We start from the raw sequence: 19,934 nt of genomic DNA, 5'->3' as shown, positions 1-19,934 counted from the left end.
CTCCTCTCTTTTTTTCTTAGTAAGCCTGGTTAAGGGTTTGTCAATTTTGTTTGTCTTCTCAAAGAACCAGCTCTTTGTTTCATTGATCCTTTCTACTGTCTTTTTTATTTCAATTTCATGTATTTATGCACTAATTTTTATTATTTTCCTTCTTCTACTGACTTTGGGCTTTGTTTGTTCTTCTTTTTCTAATTCTTTTAGGTGTAGTTTGAGATTGCTTATTTGAGATTTTTCTTGTTTGTTGAGGTGAGCCTGTATTGCAATGAATCTCCCTCTTAGGATTGCTTTTGCTGCATCCCAAATGAGTTGGTATGGTGTGTTTTCATTTTCATTTGTCTCCAGATAAAATTTGATTTCTCCTTTAATTTCTTCCATGATCCGTTGGTCGTTCAGTATCATGTTGTTTAATATCCACATCTTTGCCCCTTTCCTAGCTTTTTTCTTGTAACTGATTTCTAGTTTTATAGCATTATGGTTGGAAAACATACTTGGTATTATTTCAATCCTCTTAAATTTATGAGGCTTGCTTTGTTTCCCAACACGGTCTATCCTTGAGAATGTTCCATGCGCACTTGAGAAGAATGTGTAACCTGCTGTTTTTGGATGGAGTGTCCTATATATATCTATTAAGCCCATCTGGTCCAGTTTTTCATTTAATTCTACAATTTCTTTGTTGACTTTCTGTCTGGATGACCTATCCACTGGTGTAAGTGGGGTGTTGAGGTCCCCTACTATTATTGTATTGTTGTTAATATCTCCTTTTAGGTTTGTTAGTAGTTGCTTTGTGTACTTTGGTGCTCCTTTGTTGGGTGCATATGTTTGGTGGAGTGTCCCTTGGTGGAGTGTCCCTGTTATCATTATATACTGCCCCTCTTTGTGTCTCTTTACCTGTTCTGTCTTGAAGTCTACCTTGTCTGATATAAGTATGGTGACATCTGCTTTCTTTTGTTCACCATTAGCTTGGGATATCATCTTCCATCCCTTTACTCTGAGTCTGTGTTTGTCTTTGGAGCTGAGATGTGTTTCCTGGAGGCAGTATATTGTTGGGTCTTGTTTTTCAATCTATCCTGCCACTCTGTGTCTTTTGGTTGGAGAATTCAGTCCATTTACATCTAGAGTGATTATTGATATATGAGGGCCTAATGCTGCCATTTTATCTCTTGTTTTTTGGTTCTCCTATATTTCCTTTATTTCTTGTCCCATGTATTTCAGACTACCAATTCAGTTAGGTAGTTTTCTATGCTGGTTTTCTTAGTTTTCTCCTTATATATAATTTGTGTCTCTGTTCTGCTTACTTGTTTAATGGTTACCATGTAGTTTGTATAAAAAATCTCATAGATGATATAGTCCATTTTCTGATAACCTCTTATTTCCTTAGACTAAGCCGGTTCCATCCCTTACCTCTTCCCGGTCTAAGTTGTTATTGTCACATCTTATTTCATCTTGTGTTGTGAGTTTGTGGTTAAAATGACAAGATTATATTTATTCTTGGTGTTTTCCTTCCTTTTATCTTTAATGTTATAATTATGCATTTGCTAAGCTGTTCTGATCAAGAGCTGCAATTTTCTGATTTTGCCTATCTACTTATCTCCTTTCTTAGTGTTTTGTAACCTCCTTACTTTACTTTTTTTCTTTCTAGGTATGATGGTCTTCCTGAGGGTTTCTTGTGGGGGGGGTGGTGTTTTGTGGTGATGAACTCCATTAACTTTTGCTTATCTAGGAAAGTTTGTATTTCTCCATCATATTTGAAGGATACTTTTGCTGGATAGAGTATTCTTGTCTGAAAGTTTTTGTCTTTCAGAATTTTGAATATATCATTCCACACTCTCCTACCTTGTAAGGTTTCTGCTGAGAAATCCACTGACAGCCTGATAGGGGTTCCTTTGTAGGTTATTTTCTTCTGCCTTGCTGCCCTTAATATTTTTTTCGTTGTCATTTACTTTTGCCAGCTTTACTACTATATGCCTTGGAGTTGGTCTTTTTACATTGATAAAGTTTGTAGGTCAATGGGCTTCTCTTACATGGATTTCCAACTCCCTCTCCAGTCTGGTAAGTTCTCAGCTATTATTTCTTTGAACAAGCTCTCTGCTCCATTCTCCTTCTCTTCTCCCTCTGGGATACCTATAATCCTTATGTTACATTTCCTAATTGAGTTGGATATTTCTCGGAGAGTTTCTTCCTTTCTTTTTAGTCTTAGTTCTCTTTCCTCCTCTGTCTGAAGCATTTCTATATTCTTGTTCACCAGACTGCTATCTCTGTCCTCCATAATATCAGCCTTACTGTTCAGGGAGTCCAGATTTTTCTTTATCTTGTCTATTATGTTTTTCATCTCCAACATTTCTGATTGGCTCTTCTTTATAGTTTTAAGCTCTTTTGTGACATAGCTCCTGAACTCATCAAGTTGTCTGTTTGTATTCTCTTTTAACTCATTGAGCTTTTTAATGATAGATACTTTGAATTCTTTGTCATCTAGATTATACATTTCTGTGTCTTCAGGATTGATTTCTGGGTACTTGCCATTTTCCTTATGTTCTGGAGATTTAACACATTTTTTCATACTGCTTGACAGCATGGATTTGCGCCTCCACATAGAGATAGAATTTGGTCGCAGCTTCCACTTGCTGCCACTGGGGGGAGGGGGCAGGAGCTGTCTAATCTGTGCCTATCAGACTCTCCATCGTCTGTTCCTGTCTGAGTCTGGGCCATTCCTTGAGATCACAGCAGCCCTGTGGGATCTCCCACCAACTGTGGGAACAATCACACGAGGGCTCCAGTTTGCTGCCGCCTGCTCCCACAGACCTGCCTAGATGCGCTCTCCCCTTAGGAACTGCAGCAGTGTTATGGGCTTTCAAGGCTGCCAGGAACTTGTTCACCCAGAGTCACAGCTCTGCCACCATCTGGTCCTGGATTGTACCAGCGGTTGTGCTTGGTGGCGGGGGGGGGGGGGGTGGGGTGGGGGGTGGGCCTCTCCCCTGGGTCTGAGCCAGCGCTGCTCTCTGGGACTGTGGTGGGATTGTGGACTCTCCCACTGGTTGAGAGAGAGATCACACAGGGGCTCAGGGCTGCTGCTGTCTGCTCCCACAGTCCTGCCAATCATACTGTCCCTTCAGGGTTGCTGTGATACTGTGGAGGTTTGCTATAGCCAGGGGCACTTTTGCCTGGGCTGCAGATATGCCACCACCTGTTCCTAGGTTGCACCAGCCTTTGTGCTCAGGGGGCAGGGCCTCCTCATTACTGCTAAGCCAAGTCTCTCCCTGGGGCCATGGTGGGACTGTGGATGTTCCCATTGGACCAAGGAGCAATCACACTGGGGCTCAGGGTTGTTGCCACCTGCTCCTATGGTCCTGTTGGGTCTCACTTGCCCCTTTGGGGCTGCAGCAGAGCCATGGGCATTTAAGGCAGCCAGGGGGTTCATTTGCCTGGACTCGCAGCTGCACCGTTTCTGCTCCAAGGTCACACCAGCCTTTGCACTTGGTAGGCAGGGCCTCTCCAGTGAGCTGAGACGAGTCTCTCCCTGGGGCTGCGGTGGGACTGTGGGCTTTCCCACTGGACCAAAGAGCAATCACAGGGGGCTCAGGGCTGCAGTCACCAGTTTCCACAGTCATGCCAAAGTGCACACCCACCACTGGGGCTGCAGCAGCACTATGAGCACTTGAGCTGGGAGAACAGTCACTCACAGGTAGGGGGCTGTCTGGGGGCCAGAGAGTTCTCACCTATCTCCACCTCCTCCCCAGGGGTAGTCCATCCATCTTCAGATGTATAGCAGCATGGGTCTCTCAGGTGTCCTGAGGTGCTGTGTGAGCATCCTCTGTTGATCAATGAATGTCCACTTAGTTGCAGTTCAAAGGCAGAGAGACAAAGGGAACCACTCACTCCGCCATGTTGCTGACGTCACTCAACAAAATATTTTTAAAATATAAATCAGACCGTGTAACTCCTCTGTTACAACAAATGGTGGAATAAATTGCCTGTGCTCCAAGTCTATTTATATCTGCAGCTCAGCTTCCTTTTAGAATTTGGCTTCTCTGGGCTGGAGCCCAAATTTAAGCAAATGCAAGAAAATACAGAATCATGACTCTATTAACAGCAAATAGTTTGTTGTGTCATGTCCCTACCTGGGGCAATATTCTTATTGTCAGCAGTACTTGGTTTTCACTTTCTATTCGTTTTTCAAGTTCTTCCTGATAAAAAACTATGAGGGTGGAAGAAATACTTTTTTATTTTGGCAGGGTTCCCAGCTACATGACTGCAGCTTGGTACCTCTGGGCAAACGGCAACAGGACCCAGGACTTCAAATTCTCTCTCAAAGTACTTCTCTTTGAAGAACTATAAAGTGACTCTAAATGCTCTTTGAGCTTCAAAACAAGCACATTTTCAAACCAGTCCCCATGGTGCATTTTTACCATATATAAACACATCTAGCTCCATAGGCTAAAGACATGAAAGAATAAGCTTGGGGGAAAAGCAGAAGTTTGATTAAGAAAATACTAACCAAAAAAAATCTAAGATGTACATGAAAAATTTCCTTACTCTTTTCTGTACCTTCAGAATCAAAGCCCCCCTTCAAGGTTCACTTCAGAAATCACCTCCTCCAAGAATTTTTTCCCCATTCTCTCTGGCCATTTTAAAATCTTCTTCCTCTCAATTCCTGCCTCACGTCACTTGGAATTACTCAATTTATTTGACTCAGAGATTAGAGGTGGTTGTTTATATGCTCACTTCCCAGTAGACAACGTCCCGTTCACTGAACTACCGTCCCCACTGCCCATACGTACCTAGGGAACAAAGACGACCTCGAACTTGCCTAGAATGTTCAGCAAGGCCTAAAATCACACTTTTGTTTTTATGTTGAAAAATTTTTCCTTTATTCAAATTACCAGTAAAATAGAGATATTTCTGTTTTTTATAAGCATTTTTACTCACTACTTAGTGTTGTTTTACTCTTTATTTTGAAATAATTATAGTACCTTTCATCCAGCTTCCCCCAATGGTGACACCTCATATACAATATCAAAACAGGAAATTGACATTGGTACAATATTGTTAACTAGACTACAGACTGTGTTCAATTTTTACCGATTCTTACATACACTCCTTAGTGTGTGTTTCTATGCAATAGATGCATATGTAATCCCATGTATATATATTTATGTAGCCACTACCACCACCAAGATACAGAACTGTTCTATCATCACAAAGGAGCTATCACACTCTCCATTTGTATTCACACGCCTCCCAGTGTCTGTCCCTGCCCCAGCATCATGGATCTATTCTCCATCTCTATAGTTTTGTCATTTTGAGAATGTTATATAAATGGAATTATAAAGTATGTAAGCTTTTGAGGTTGACTTTGTCCACTGAGCCTAAAGCCCTGGAGATCCATCCAGATTGCCGCATGTGTCAACAGTTCGTTACTTTTTATTGCTGACTAGTATTCCATGGTATGAATGCACCAGGGTTCAGCTGTTTCCAGTTCGGAGCTATTACAAATAAAACTGCTGTAAACATTCACATATAGATATTTGCGTAAACATAAGTTTTCATTTCTCTGGGATACATGCCCAAGAGTGCAACTGCTGGGTCATTATGCTAAGTGCATCTTTAGTTTTATAAGAAACTACCAAAGTCTCTTTCCAGAGTGGCTATGCCATTCCCACCAGTGATGTATAAGAAATCCAGGTTCTCTATATTCTCTCTGGCATTTGGTATTATCACTATTATTTATTTGAGCTCATCTGATATGTGGATAATAATATCTTCTTGTGGTTTTAATTTGTATTTTCCTAATGGCTAACAATGTTGAACATTGTTACATTGTTAAAAAAAATGTAAAACATATTTATTTATTTTATTTGGCATACAAATAAGCCAGATGCAGAAGGGCATGTGCTTATTTGCCGTCTGTATCTCCTTTTTGGTGAAATACCTCTTTGAGCCTTTTGTATATTTCTAATTGGATTCTTTGGTTTTTTACTGTTGAGCATGAGGACTTTGTATACTCTGGATACAAGACCTTTGTCAAACACATGGTTTACAAATGTTTTCTCTCAGCCTTTAGCTTGTCTTTTCATGCCTTTAACAGTGTCTTTTGCAACACAAATTTTTAAATTTTGATGCAGACCAGCTTATCAACATTTCCTTTTATGGACGGCGCTTTTGGTGTCTTGTCTAAGAACGCGTCACTTAGCTCTAGGTCTAAAAGATTTCCTCCTATGTTTTCTTTTAAAAGTTTTTATAGTTTTACATTTAAATCTATGAATCCTTTTGGATTAATTTTTGTATAAGATATGGGAGTAGGTCACGGTTCACTTTTTTGTCTGTGGATGCCCAGTCACTCCACCCCATTTGTTGAAAGGACTGTCTTTCTTCCATTGAATTGCTTTGCCTCTTTGTCAAAAATCAGTTGGTAGTATATACTGAAAAGAATTGAAAACAGGTACTGAAACAACTATATGTACACATATATTCATAACAGCACTATTCATGATAGCACAAAGGTAGAAACTGCCCAAATGTCCATCAACTGATGAATGGATAAACAAAATATTGCATATACATACAATGGAATATTATTCAGCCATAAAAAAGAATGAAGTACGAATACATGCTACAAGGTAGATGAACCCCAAAATATTATGCTAAGCAAAAGAAGCCAGACACAGAAGGTCACATATTGTGTCATTCCATTTATCTGAAATATCCTGACTAGGTAAGTTCATAGAGATGGCATGCAGATTGGTGGTTCCATCTCCCAGGGGCAGGGGAGAGTGGGGAACGGGGAGCAACTGCTTAACAGGCATGGGGTTTCCTTTTGGGGTGATAAAATTATTTTGGAACTAGATAGAGATGGTGGTTGTACAATATTGTGAACAAACTGCCACTGATTGTCACTTTAAAATGGTTAATTTTATGTTATGTGAACTTGACATCAATTAAAAACAAATCAGTTGGATGTATTTGTGTGGGTCTGATTAATACCATGCAGCCCTGATTTCTATAGGTATACGGTTAACATAACGCTTTTCCTATGTAAGGCCAACTACAGGTGCACTGAATGCACATTTGCTCCTCACCACGTTTTTTCTCTCACCGTGCTGGGTGTTTTCCCTGAGAGGCGCAAATCCCTCTGCCCCAATATCCATTCAGAGGCCCCCTATTATTTCTCTCCCTATTACGTGCAGGTGAAGGCTGGCTTGGCTGACACAAATTGGCACAGGGTCTCAAGAAACTGGAGATTCGGTCAAAATTGATTCAGATCATCACTTTTATTTTCTGTTTACCCACCTTATTGTTTAAGAAAATCTCCTCCAAATACAAAATGTAATACTTGTATGTATTATTTAAAATCATATGCATGATTGAAGTAGGGAAAGGAAAATTTTTAATTACTCTCTAGAGTTATTTAGAGTGTGAATTACTAGCTTATCAACATAGTTAGATTTTTTACAGCTTTACTTAATTCTAGGTTTCGCTCTAGCGAGAAAGCTCCTGGCAGGCACTTTAAAGATATCCATCATCTGTCACCAACAGCTGTATGGAGTTCGAACACCTCCACGGAGTGATGGGACCTTCCAGCCTCCCACTCACGGAGGGCGGGGCCTGTAATTGGGTTTCCTCACCCGCCGGGCCAGAGGATGACTGGGTTGTGCAGCCCCATCTCATGCCCGTGCTTGACAAACCGAACAGCTCAGCTGTCGGCCAAACCCACAATTTGCTGACTTCGTGGATCAGACATGAGGATTGATTTGTGCTGCCTTGTCCTTCATCTCCAAAGCTTACAGTGAGATGATAAAGAGAATCTGCTCATGTCAAATCCCTTCTTAAAATCTTCCCTTGACCTCGGAATAAAGTCCAACAGCCTGGCATGTCATACAAGCTCCTCGGCTCTCCCACTTCCTCTGGCCCCTTCTCCAACCCTGAGTCCCAGTCTCATATCAAAAATCTGCACTTCTGGGGCAGGCCTGGTGGTGCAGTGGTTAAGTGCGCGCATTCCACTTCGGCGGCCCAGGATTCGCTAGTTCCAATCCCGGGTGCGGACATGGCACTGCTTGGCAAGCCATGCTGTGGCAGACATCCCACATATAAAGTGGAGGAAGATGGGCACAGATGTTAGCTCAGGGCCAGTCTTCTTCAGCAAAAAAAGAGGAGGATTGGCAGCAGATGTTAGCTCAGGGCTAATCTTCCTCAAAAAAAAATCTGCACTTCCAACACTTTGCCATGTTCTTACTTGGCCCAGTTCCCTTGCATATGCTGTCACCCTTCAAGCCTGGCTCAGGATAATCCCACATGGAAAGTTCCCTGTGACCCCACACAGTCAGGCTTGGGGTCTTTCCACATTTCCCCCTTCCATAGTAAGTCTTACCTGTGTTGCAATTCCCTGTTGACTTGTTTTTCTCCCTCATGAGACTAAAGACAGATTGTGCCAGGCATACAGTAGGTGCTCAACAAATTTTTCTGAAATGAACACACTTACTAATTCATTATCTTAGAGATATTTCTTGAATACCTATTACGTGCCAGACACTGTTTCTATGTGGGGATATAGCACTTTACAAGCAGGCAAGGTCCCTGCCTTCTTGGAGAGTATACTATATAAGGGAAGGAGAGAGATCAAAAGCAAATGAATGAATAAATATATAATAAAGTTTCAGGCAATGACAAGGTATGTGAAGAAAAGAAAAGCAAAGCGAATGAGTGAATGAATGAACTCAAAGCTAGAAACCAGGCCACTCAGACTACTGCCACAGAAGCCAATCTTACTGCTAAAAATTCAAACTTGAAATCACATGGATTTATTTCCTAATTTGTATGAATCCTACAAATATTTATTGATTCTCTTATAGATGCCAGTCATTGCTTTAGGTCTAAGATACAGCAGGGAACAGAACAATTTTTATTAGAAATTTTTATTCCTGTCCTTGTGGAGCTTACATGCGAGAGTTAGCAAGCAAATATATATCAGAGGCAGATAAGTGCTTTGAGGAAAATAAAGCAAAGAAAAAGCAATTCTTAAGGGTGTGTGGGAAGTGGGGGTAATTGGTATTTTAAATAATCAGGGAAGAACTCACAAAGAAAGTAGCATCAGAGTGGAGAACTGAAGGAGGTGAGGGAGCAAGTCAAGTGGATGTCTGCAAGATGAACTGTGCAGACAGAGAGAATGGAAAGTGCAAAGACCCTGAGGCAGGGTGAGGCCTCTACACCCAAAACCTGCTCTTACCGCGCAGTGGAAGTGTAAGTTATAGCTGAGAGTGAACTCGACTGAGAACCAGACAGACCTGGGTGTGACACTCGGGGACCTCACTCACTGTCTGTACGGCTTTAATCAAGTTTTTCGTCTCCTCAGGTCTCCAATTCCTCATTTGTACAATTAATGCCTATCAGAAAGTGTGGCCATGCTACTCCAGCAGGATGATGGACGCTATCAGCTGTGCTCTATAAACTATTACAAATGTCAGTTTTAACTATCTTCTCATATAACTTGTCTTCTAAGATTGCCAGGAATGTTAACCAGATCACTTAACCATCCAGTTATGAGGATCTAGTTACGGTGAAGAAGCACTTGCTATATCTAAATGCAACATAAAATTGCAGAATTTTCAGCTTCTGTGGTATGTTTGCATTATGTAGATACCTATTATTTTCATAATGCAACTTATTTAACATGTTTTCAGTCTCAGTATTTCTTGAAAGAGTTGTCATTTCTGATCACTAAGGGTATCTAGACTTCCTATATTTTTCAGGTTAAATATATTTTAAGACTGATATTTAGGTTTCTTGTTGTAGTGTGTATATATCCTTTATCAAACTGACTTTGATTCCTGATTCTAGACATTGATCAGATTATTCTTACCACCATTTTGTGATTTAAAGTTGAATCTAGCTATTCCTTAAGCGCCATGTGGAAAAGAGTCCCTATCATTTTTAATTTAGGTAAGCACAGTACAAAAGAGGTTTAAGTTCAAGGAGGCTGGGGTTTGAGCCTCCTGAATGTCTGGGACGGGCCTGACAGGAATACCTGTGTTTTGCTGGTGACTAGAACAATGGGGAGGGTTTGATCTGGTGGCAGTTACTCAAAAGGTGATTTAAGTTTTCATTATGATGCCTCATTGGAGTTTTATACAATATATTATTACAGGCATTATATGTATTACAATATAGTTACATAGGCAAAGCTACATTTGTATATGTTATGGGTAATAGAAGGGATTTTTAAGTGTAATCTTGTATACTATGAGTACTTCAGGAAACAATGCAGGCATACATAAAAAGACAACTCACAAGATAGCATCTGACGAGTGATAAATAAGGGGCACAGACAATAGAGGGTGGAGGGACTTCAGAGGAAGGAGCTAGTTCACTAAACTCAACAATCAGGAAAGGCTTTGCAGACGGGTCGGGACTTGAATTGAGGACATATGATTCAGAGATGAAGGAAGAAGAGGAAGACATTTCCACAAAGGCATGGCAAAGGCCCAGAGATGGCACCCATGGAGGATGTTTGAGAGACACTGAACAAAACAACGTAGCTGGAACTGAGGGCAGATCTGAAGTAGAGGCATCATACAGGAATACATTGGCCATAAAGGGTGGGAAAAAAGTCGACTAGGAGAAAATGCGGAAGGCCTTAAATGATTTAATCAGTGATACATACACTGTTGGTGGGAGCAGTAAATTGAAACAATTTTCTAGGGGGCAGTTCAGCAATATTTCTCAAAATGCATATACCCTTTGACTTAGCAATCTCACTTCTAAGAATTTAAGAATATAATCAGAGAAGATCTCAAAGATTTGTGTAAACGAATGTTTACTGTAGCGTTATTTATAATAGAAAAATAAAACTACTCTCCCACATACCAAATTACTAATAAATAATAGCATCTCCACATCTGGACTCCAATACAGCCATGAAAGCAAGCTTTTCAGGATTACGAAGAGATGGAAAGACAATGTAAACATGAAGTCAAGACAGCAAATCACACAGTCTTTATACAATATGATTCTGTAGGAGCAGAAAACATTTCCCCTCTTCTCTTCTAAGTTCTAATTATTAGGCTGGCTAATAATTAAGTTGAAATAGGACAGACTAACAGGAGAAAAGCAAATTTAATTACATTCACATAGACACCCCATAAAATATACGAGACTCAAAGAAGTGACCAAACCAGGCAGCTTTTATACCCTTTAGACAAGGAAACAAAAAGTTGTGTGAAGAATTGACAATCAAAGGGCTTTGGGCTTGCGGTAGGAAATTAGTGAAGAAGTAACAAGGTTTGTTTCTACAGCCTTCTCGGCCCTAACTTCCCGATCTCTGCTGCTAAGGATGCCTTCCACCCTCCTGGTACAGGGAAGGTACCTTTCAGATGGGAGATTCATTTCCTGCTTTCCAGGGTACAAAGGAGGGTCAGAATGTCCTTCTTTCACCAGCTGTTTCTTAACTAACTTTAATTCAAAATAATCAATATGCCAAAATGGCATATTTGGGGGTGGCATAGTCTGGTCCCCTTCAATTCCATTTTGTGTGTGTGTGTGTGTGTGTGTGTGTGTGTGGTGAGGAAGATTGGCACCGAGTTAACACCTGTTGCCAATCTTCCTCTTGTTTTTTTCCTCCCCAAAGCCCCAGTACATAGTTGTATATCCTAGTTGTAAGCCCTTCTAGTTCATCTACGTGGGACTCCGCCACAGCATGGCTTCATGAGTGCTGTGTACGTCTGCGTCGAGGATCTGAACCAGTGAACACCAGGCGGCCAAAGTGGAGCACGCGAACTTAACCACTATGCCACTGGGCTGGCCCCTCAATTCCAATTTTGTAAAGGTTATACATGACAGGCAAGGAATATACCAAAATGTTAACAGTGGTTAACGGGAGATTTTTTTTTTTTTTTCAAAACCATCAATACTTACATGTCTTGTGCTCCATCCTCTCAGGGTCAATCTGATAAACTGTGATAACGTGCTGGAAGACAGTCAGAGCAGTGTGGTGTGGACAGCTGTCTCTCCCATGGAAGATGGTTCTCTTACAACAGAGCCCTCCTGAAACCAATGCCTGAAGTCCACGGCACAGTGGAAGGCCAGCAGCGCATTTTGAAGGCACGTAAGCTTTCAGCTTCTCCCATCACAGCAAGTAAGCACAGGGCTTTAGCATTTACTTGGGTGCCAGGCGTTGTGCTAGTGCTTTTCAAAGACGGTCTCATTTAAAACCCCAACAGTCCCATGAGTGAGGTACCAGTATTATTCTCATTTTATAGGTGGAGAAACTGAGGCATGGAGATGTTAAATAATTTTCTGAAGGGCACACAACTAACAAGATATAGAGCCAGGATCCAAATGCAGAAAATTACTCCAGAGTCCACATTGACTACTATACTTTCCCACCCATTTTAATGCAAGACAGAAAAAAGTCCATCCTATATATCTCCTCATCCAAGGGCCTCCTGCTGCAATGTCCTTAGTGGAGAGCTAGGCAGCACACGCTTCATAGGAAAATGGGGCTGTAGGAGCCCTCTGGTACTGGGTCTGGCACTTATTAGCTTTGTAACTTTGGGCAAGTCACAACCCCTCCAAGTCTTGACTTTCTCATGTGTAAAAGGGAAATAATGTTATCTGACATGCAGGCCTCCCAGGCTGGCTGTGAAGATCAAAGGAGACAAAAACACATGATAGTGGTGTGAAAACTGTCAGGCGCTGGCCAAGGAAAAGGTATGATTAGTCATAGTAGGAACTCAGTGTTAAGATTGGACAACAGATTGCTCTGAGAAGCTCCCCAAGGGTCATTCTCAAGGAGTATATCATAGGCTCTCCCAGAGACTTGGTCCAGCTGTGGGCTGACCATAGTGATGTGCCATTTGGAACAAAGTCCCTGATTTGCACCACAGCTCAACATACTATGTGGAAACACCTACCTGTGAGTAATGGACAGTGAGGTGGGTTGAATAACAGCATTCTCACAATCCAAATGCTGGCCTAGAAAGCCATTCAGAGAACTTACTCTGATATTCTGGCAGTAAGGCCTATCTTGATTCATGAGACAGAATATAACAGGCAAATAACGATGGTACCCATCCCTCTACCAGGTTCTGTCCATGCTAGGCCCCTCATAAACATCTTCTCTAAGCCTCACAGCACACTTGCTATTATCCTCATTTTACAGTTAATAAAACTGAGGCTCAGAGAGGTTAAGAAGCTTGCCCACCAGACAGCTAAGGGATAAAGAGAAAAATCAAGGGACAATGGCACAATCTTGTTCCTCCATTTCTGTTCTGATAAAGGCATCTAAATGCTTTTTTGGTTCAGTCTCTCTGAAATGAAGATAATCAATAAATCATATTATTTCCTGGAATTCTGTTGAGATGCTAGATGAGTAAAACTGACATTGATTCAAAATATTTTATTATAATATATAACATTATTTTGAGATCAATGTATGATTGCCAGATTTTTATGAAAATCAAGTGAATTTAATAGGAAACAGTTTTGTCTAATTTTTTTCTCAATTAGGAAGGTTTTTTATTTTTAATTAAAAGAAATGAAAAATATTTACAACAAATATGACACATTCTTAATGTCAATAATAAACAACTCATAATTCTGTAAGTTTAATACATAAATCGCAAAAAAACGCAGATAATTCACAAAGAAATATAAATTTTTATGAAACATATGGAAACTCACTAATAATCAAGTAAATTCAAAGTAAAACAATGAGATCCCACATTTTATATGTAAGTGGACATTTTTTAAATTTCCATATTTAATGTTGGTGAGTATGATGATGGGTATTCTTATGCACTGCTGGTAGAATTGCATATCAGCACAACCTTTCTTGAAAGTGCCTTGGTGTTGCTTATAAAGATCCTTCAACAATATGCTCTTTGACTATGATAGATTAAGTATGGCCACAAATTCTTTGTCACTTCTCCCAGAAAGAGATGTGGCCTATTTACTACCCTCTGGAATCTGGCCTGTGACTGCTTTGACCAAGAGAGCGTTCTAGAAGAGACTCTGTGCCAGTTGCGAGCGTGGCCTATAAGAGGACTGGCAGCTTCCACCTGCTCGCTCTTGGAACCCAGGGGAGAAGTCCACCTGGAGACTCGAGGCCCCAGCCAACAGCCAGCATCAACTTCTCAGTCACGTGAGTCACCTAGAAAGTGGACCTTCTAGCCCCAATCAAGCCACCCCAGTCACATACAGCAGAGATAAATTGTCCCCAAATTGCAAAATTATGAGTAAATGAGTGATTGCTGCCATTTTAAGTGACTAAGATTTTTGGTTTGTTTTTTTAAAGATTTAATTTTTTCCTTTTTCTCCCAAAGCTCCCCAGTACATAGTTGCATATTTTTAGTTGTGGGTCCTTCTTGTTGTGGCATGTGGGACGCCACCTCAGCATGGCTTGATGAGCGGTGCCATGTCCGCACCCAGGATCCAAACCGGCAAAACCCTGGGCTGCTGCAGCGGAGCGTGGGAACTTAACCACTCGGCACGGGGCTGGCCCCTAAGTGACTAAGTTTTAAGGACATGTTACACAGCAATATTACTTGACATTGACCCAACAATTTCACTTCTAGGAATTTATTCTCAAGCACTAATCAGAAATGCAGACAAAGGCTTACGTCCCAAAACATTCCTTGTGGAGAAGTTTAGGACAACCTAAATATTTAAATTAGGATAATGATTATGTAGATCCCAGTACATCCATTATGAAAGTAATTTAAATGTTAGCAATATGAGAGAATATTTATAAAATACTTTCAGGTGGAAAAAGTCTTACAAAGAACTGTACATATAAAAGTGAAAACATTAAAAGTTAACAGCGGTTATTTCTGGGCAATAGAAGGATTATAAGTGATTTTAATCTGATTTTCACATTTTTGTGATAATTGCTAATCAGAAGAAAAGCAACCTTAAAAATAAGAAAACTATAAACTTGTAAAATTTATCCATAGATAAAGTAACCTTTCAACTGAAGCTCCATTTTAACTATAGTTTCAAATTTTTTCATAAGACCATTTTACCAAGGCATTCAATAATATTGATATTGAATAATCTATTTCTCATAATTGACAGACTGACAGGCAGTTATACTGCAATTTTAAAAGTCAGCAGGAGACAGATTTATTAGAAAAGGTCCTCAATAATCCATAAACTGGATGAAAAAGTCCTGAATAATTAAGCAGTTCTAATGATGTGGCAAAAGAGAAATAATTTAAGAAAAGGCCTCAAAAAATCAGACCAACATCACTGAAAGTCTGCCACCTGCGAGGAGCTTTCCCAGTGCCACACCAGTCAACCTTCTCCACAGCCTTGGGAGGTAGGAACCTCGGGACCCTGGCCACAGTGTCTGCAGCCTACAACTGCACAGCCAGGAGTGAGGCCCAATGCACATGCTCTTCCCACAACACCACGCCACTCAATAAAGGTCACACGAGTTCAATGTTCTCATAGGACGAAAAGAAATTATCAAACATGTGGGCCACTGGAAAAAGACTTTCTTTTATTCTAAGACAACTAATCAAAAATTATTTAATAGAACTTTTTAAGCCTCTTTAACTGGATCATTTTCTTCTTGCAGAACTTGAAGCAATCCTAAAAGAGTCAATACCAATTTTGTGAGGAGCCTAGACAATTCTTAAGCAACTGAAAATGGTTGGGGGAGGGAGACAAGCTTACAAAGCAAAGGCACTGCCTCACATAGCTCCTCTCTGCCTGGTCCTCTCTCCCGTGTCATCTCTGCGAAGCCCTATCTTCAGCATTACCGAAGCTTTTGGTCAGTTGGAACCTGGCTATGCTTGTTGGTTTTATTCACTACAGGCATAGCTTGTTTTATTGTGCTTTGCTTTATTGCATTTTGTAGATATTGTTTCCTACAAATTGAAGGTTTGGGCGGCCCTGCATGCAGCAAGTCTATTGGTGCCATTTTTCCAGCGGCATTTGCTCACTTCATGCCTCTGTCACATTTTGGTAACTCTCACAATATTTGAAACATTTTCACTATTATGATATTTGTTATGATGATCTGTGATCAGTGTTCCCTGATGTTAGTATAATTTTAGGGGGCTCCACGAACTGTGGCCATATAAGACAGCAAACTTAATCGATAAATGCTGTGTGTGTTCTCACTGCTCAACCAACCGCCTGCTCTCCCGTCTCTCCCTCTCCTTGGGCCTCCCTATTCCCTGAGACACAACAACATTGAAGTTAGGCCAATTAATAACCCTATAGTGGCCTCTAAGTGTTCAAGTGAAAGGAAGAATCGTACATCTCTCACTTCAAATCAAAAGCTAGAAATGCTTAAGCTTAGCGAGGAAGGCATGTGGAAAGCTAAGATAGGACAAAAGCTAGGCTTCTTGTGCCAAAGTTTGCCAAGCTGTGAATGCAAAGGGAAAGTTCTTGAAGGAAATGAAAAGTGTTACTCCAGTGAACACACGAATGATAAGAAAGCAGAGCAGCCTCGTTGCTGATATGGAGGAAGTTTCAGTGGCCTGGACAGAAGAGCAAACCAGCCACAACACTCCACCAGGCTGAAGCGGATCCAGAGCCAGGCCCTCACTCTCTTCAGTTCTGGGAAGGCCGAGAGAGGGGAGGAAGCTGCCCGAGAAAGTGTGATCCAGCAGAGGTGGGCTCATGAGGTTTAAGGACAGAAGCCATCTCCCTGATATAAAGTACAAGGTGAAGGAGTGAGTGCTGTTGTAGAAACTGCAGCACGTCATCCAGAAGGTCTAGCCAAGATCATTAATAAAGGCGGTTACACTCAACCACAGATTGTCAGTGTAGACGAAACAGCCTTCTACTGGAAGAAGATGCCATCCAGGACTTTCATAGCCAGAGAGAAGTCAATGCCTGGCTTCAAAGCTTCAAAGGACAGACTGACTCTCTTGTTAGGAGCTAATACAGCTGGTGACTTTAAGTTGGAGCCAATGCTCATGGACCATTCTGAAAATCCTAGGGCCCTTAAGATTTATGCTAAATCTACTCTGCCTGTGCTCTATAAATGGAACAACAAACCCTGGATGACAGCACATACGCTTACAACATGGTTTACTGAATATTTTAAGTCCGCTGTTGAGACCCACTGCTCAGATAAAGATTCCTTCCAAAATATTACTGCTTATTGACAATGCACCAGGTCACCCAGGAGCTCTGATGGATATACAGTGAGATGAACGTTGTTTTCATGCCTGCTAACACAGTATCCATTCTATAGCCCACAGGTCAAGGAGTAATTTTGACTTTCAAATCTTTTTTATTTAAGAAATACATTTTGGGGGCCAGCCCTGTGGCCAAGTGGTTAAGTTCATGCCCTCCGCTTCGGCGGCCCAGGGTTTCACCAGTTAGGATCCTGGCCATGGACCTACACACTGCTCAAGCCATGCTGAGGCAGCGTCCCACATAGCAGAATGAAGAGGACCTAAAACTAGAATACACAACTATGTTCTGGGAGCTTTGGGGAGAAGGGAAAAAAAACAAATTGGCAACAGATGTTAGCTCAGGCCCAATCTTTGAAAAAAAGAACTGCATTTCGTAAGGCTGTAGCTCTCATACATAGTGACTCCTCTGACGGATCTGGGCAAAGGGCATTGAACACTTTCTGGAGAGGATTCACCATTCTAGATGACATTAAGAACATTCGTGATTCATGGGGAAGAGGTCAAAATATCAACATTAACACGAGTTTGGAAGAAGTTGACTCCAACCCTCATGGATGACTTTGAGAAGTTCCAGAATCCAGTGGAGGAAGTAACCGCAGATGTGGTGACAATAGCAAGAGAACTAGAATAAGAAGTGGAGGCTGAAGATGTGCCTGAATTGCTGCAATCTCATGATAAAACTTTAATGGATGAGGAGTTGCTTCTTATGGATGAGCAAAGAAAGTGGTTTCTTGAGTTATGTTTACTATACCGTAAACCTCCTGGTAAAGATGTGAAGACTGTTGAAATGACAACAAAGGCTTTAGAATATTACATAAACTTAGTTGCTAAAGGAGCAGCAGGATTTGAGAGGATTGACTTCCAATTTTGAAAGAAGTTCTACATGGGTAAAATGCTATGGAACAGCATCTCATGCTATAGAGAAATCGTTTGTGAAAGGAAGAGTCAATCTATGTGGCAAACTCTGTCTTATTTTAAGAAATTGCCACAGCCATCCCAACCTTCAGCAACCACCACTCCGATCAGTCAGCAACCATCAACATTGAAGCAAGACCCTCTGCCAGCAAAAAGACTACTACTCGCTGAAGGCTCAGATGATGGTTAGCATTTTTTAGCAATAAAGTATTTTTTAATTAAGGTATGTACATTTTTTTTTAGACATAATGCTATTGCATTCTTCAGTAGACTACAGCAGCATAGTATAAACATAACTTTACATGCACTGGGAAACCAAAAAAATTGTGTGACTCACTTTATTGTGGTGGTCTGGAACCAAACCTGCAGTATCTCCAGCATATGCCTGTATTCATATTGGTTTTGTTTTGTTTCCAATAGGCCACACCTACTTGGGAAGCCAAGGTGTGAGGGATCAGTATCACAGAGAGGCCCCACAGGGCACTTGACTGGATAAGATGGACAGCCAAATCGCAACCAAGCCAGTGTTTTTTTTGTTTAATTAAAGAAGAGTAACTAATAATAATAAGAGCTAAGATTTCCATAGTATTTATATGCATCAGCTCTGTGCTATGCATTTCATGTATAAACATTATCTTACTTAATCCTCATGACTTTAAGAGGTAGGTATAATTTTTATCTTCATTTTACAGATGAAGATGCTGAGGACCCAACCTCTGATAGATGGCGGTCAGGATATGAACTGTTTGATCTCACTCCAGGCTCCTAATTGCACATGGACAACAATAGTCAGAGCTGGGGTTTCAGGGAGAAGGCTGCTTCTTTCCTCTTCCCTCAGCTCCAGAGGGAGCAACAGGAGAAGGCTGTGGCTGGAAGAAGGAAGAAATGAGAATCCTAGTTGTGCAAGGCCAAGCTGGTGGGTAGCTTTTCCCAGAGACAGGGCTGCTTACTTTTCAGTTCTAAACCGCTAAGTCTGAGCCTTCTTTTAAAATTCATTTGTATTCATTCATCATTCTCTATATCTAAGAGGATACAAGCTAGATTATAATGATAAACAAAATACAACAACACGAAGAAAGAAAAAGAAATGAGTGCACCTTTAAATATTCAGTGGCCCAAATAAAATCATGATCAGCAATCATCACAGATCATAGTGTTCATTAGATTGAAATAAACCAGTGGCTCAAGACAAGTACAACTAATGTCAATATTAAGATCAGAAAAATAGTTTCTCCTAAAAGCAAAGTGGCACAGTACAATGTGATGAGCAATGCCCTCCACAACTCCAAAGGATTAGACACCGAGCAGCAGAGCAGAGTGGTTGAGCACACAGACTCTGGAGCCAGACTGCCTGGGTTCCAGCACTTTCCAGCTAATAATCTTGGGCAAGTTACCTAACCTGTCTGTGCCTCAGTCTCTTCATCTATAAATGGGGACAGGGGCAACATGGAGGATTAAATGAGATAATGACTGTAGAGCCTTTACAACAGTGTCTGGCATGTAGGGAGTGCTGATCTGTGTGTGCTAACGCTATCATTAGCCTGGTTTGGAACATAACAGACACGTCCTCCCTCAGGGCCCCTATAACCACTGCTTCCTCTGCCTGGCACACTCCTTCCCCCATTATACAAAGGGCTCATTCCTTCCCTCCTTCAAGCCTTTGCTCTAATGTCACTTTCTCAGCAAGGCCTTTCTGGACAACAATATTTAAAACTGAAATGCTTTCCCTACTTGTGATTACTATGAGGCTTGCATAAAATATTCTATGGCAAAAACAGTCCAGTTTAAGCTGACAGCAACTTAACTTCAATCGCATATAAAAACTCCACGCTTTTACTCTTCCCCTTTTATGTTTTTGACGTCGCAATTTACCTCTTT

The sequence above is a fragment of the Equus caballus genome, chromosome 19 (assembly GCF_041296265.1).
Source record: "Equus caballus isolate H_3958 breed thoroughbred chromosome 19, TB-T2T, whole genome shotgun sequence".
Classification (NCBI taxonomy): domain Eukaryota; kingdom Metazoa; phylum Chordata; class Mammalia; order Perissodactyla; family Equidae; genus Equus; species Equus caballus.
The sequence above is the reverse complement of the archived record's forward strand: the minus strand, read 5'-3'. Positions refer to the sequence as shown.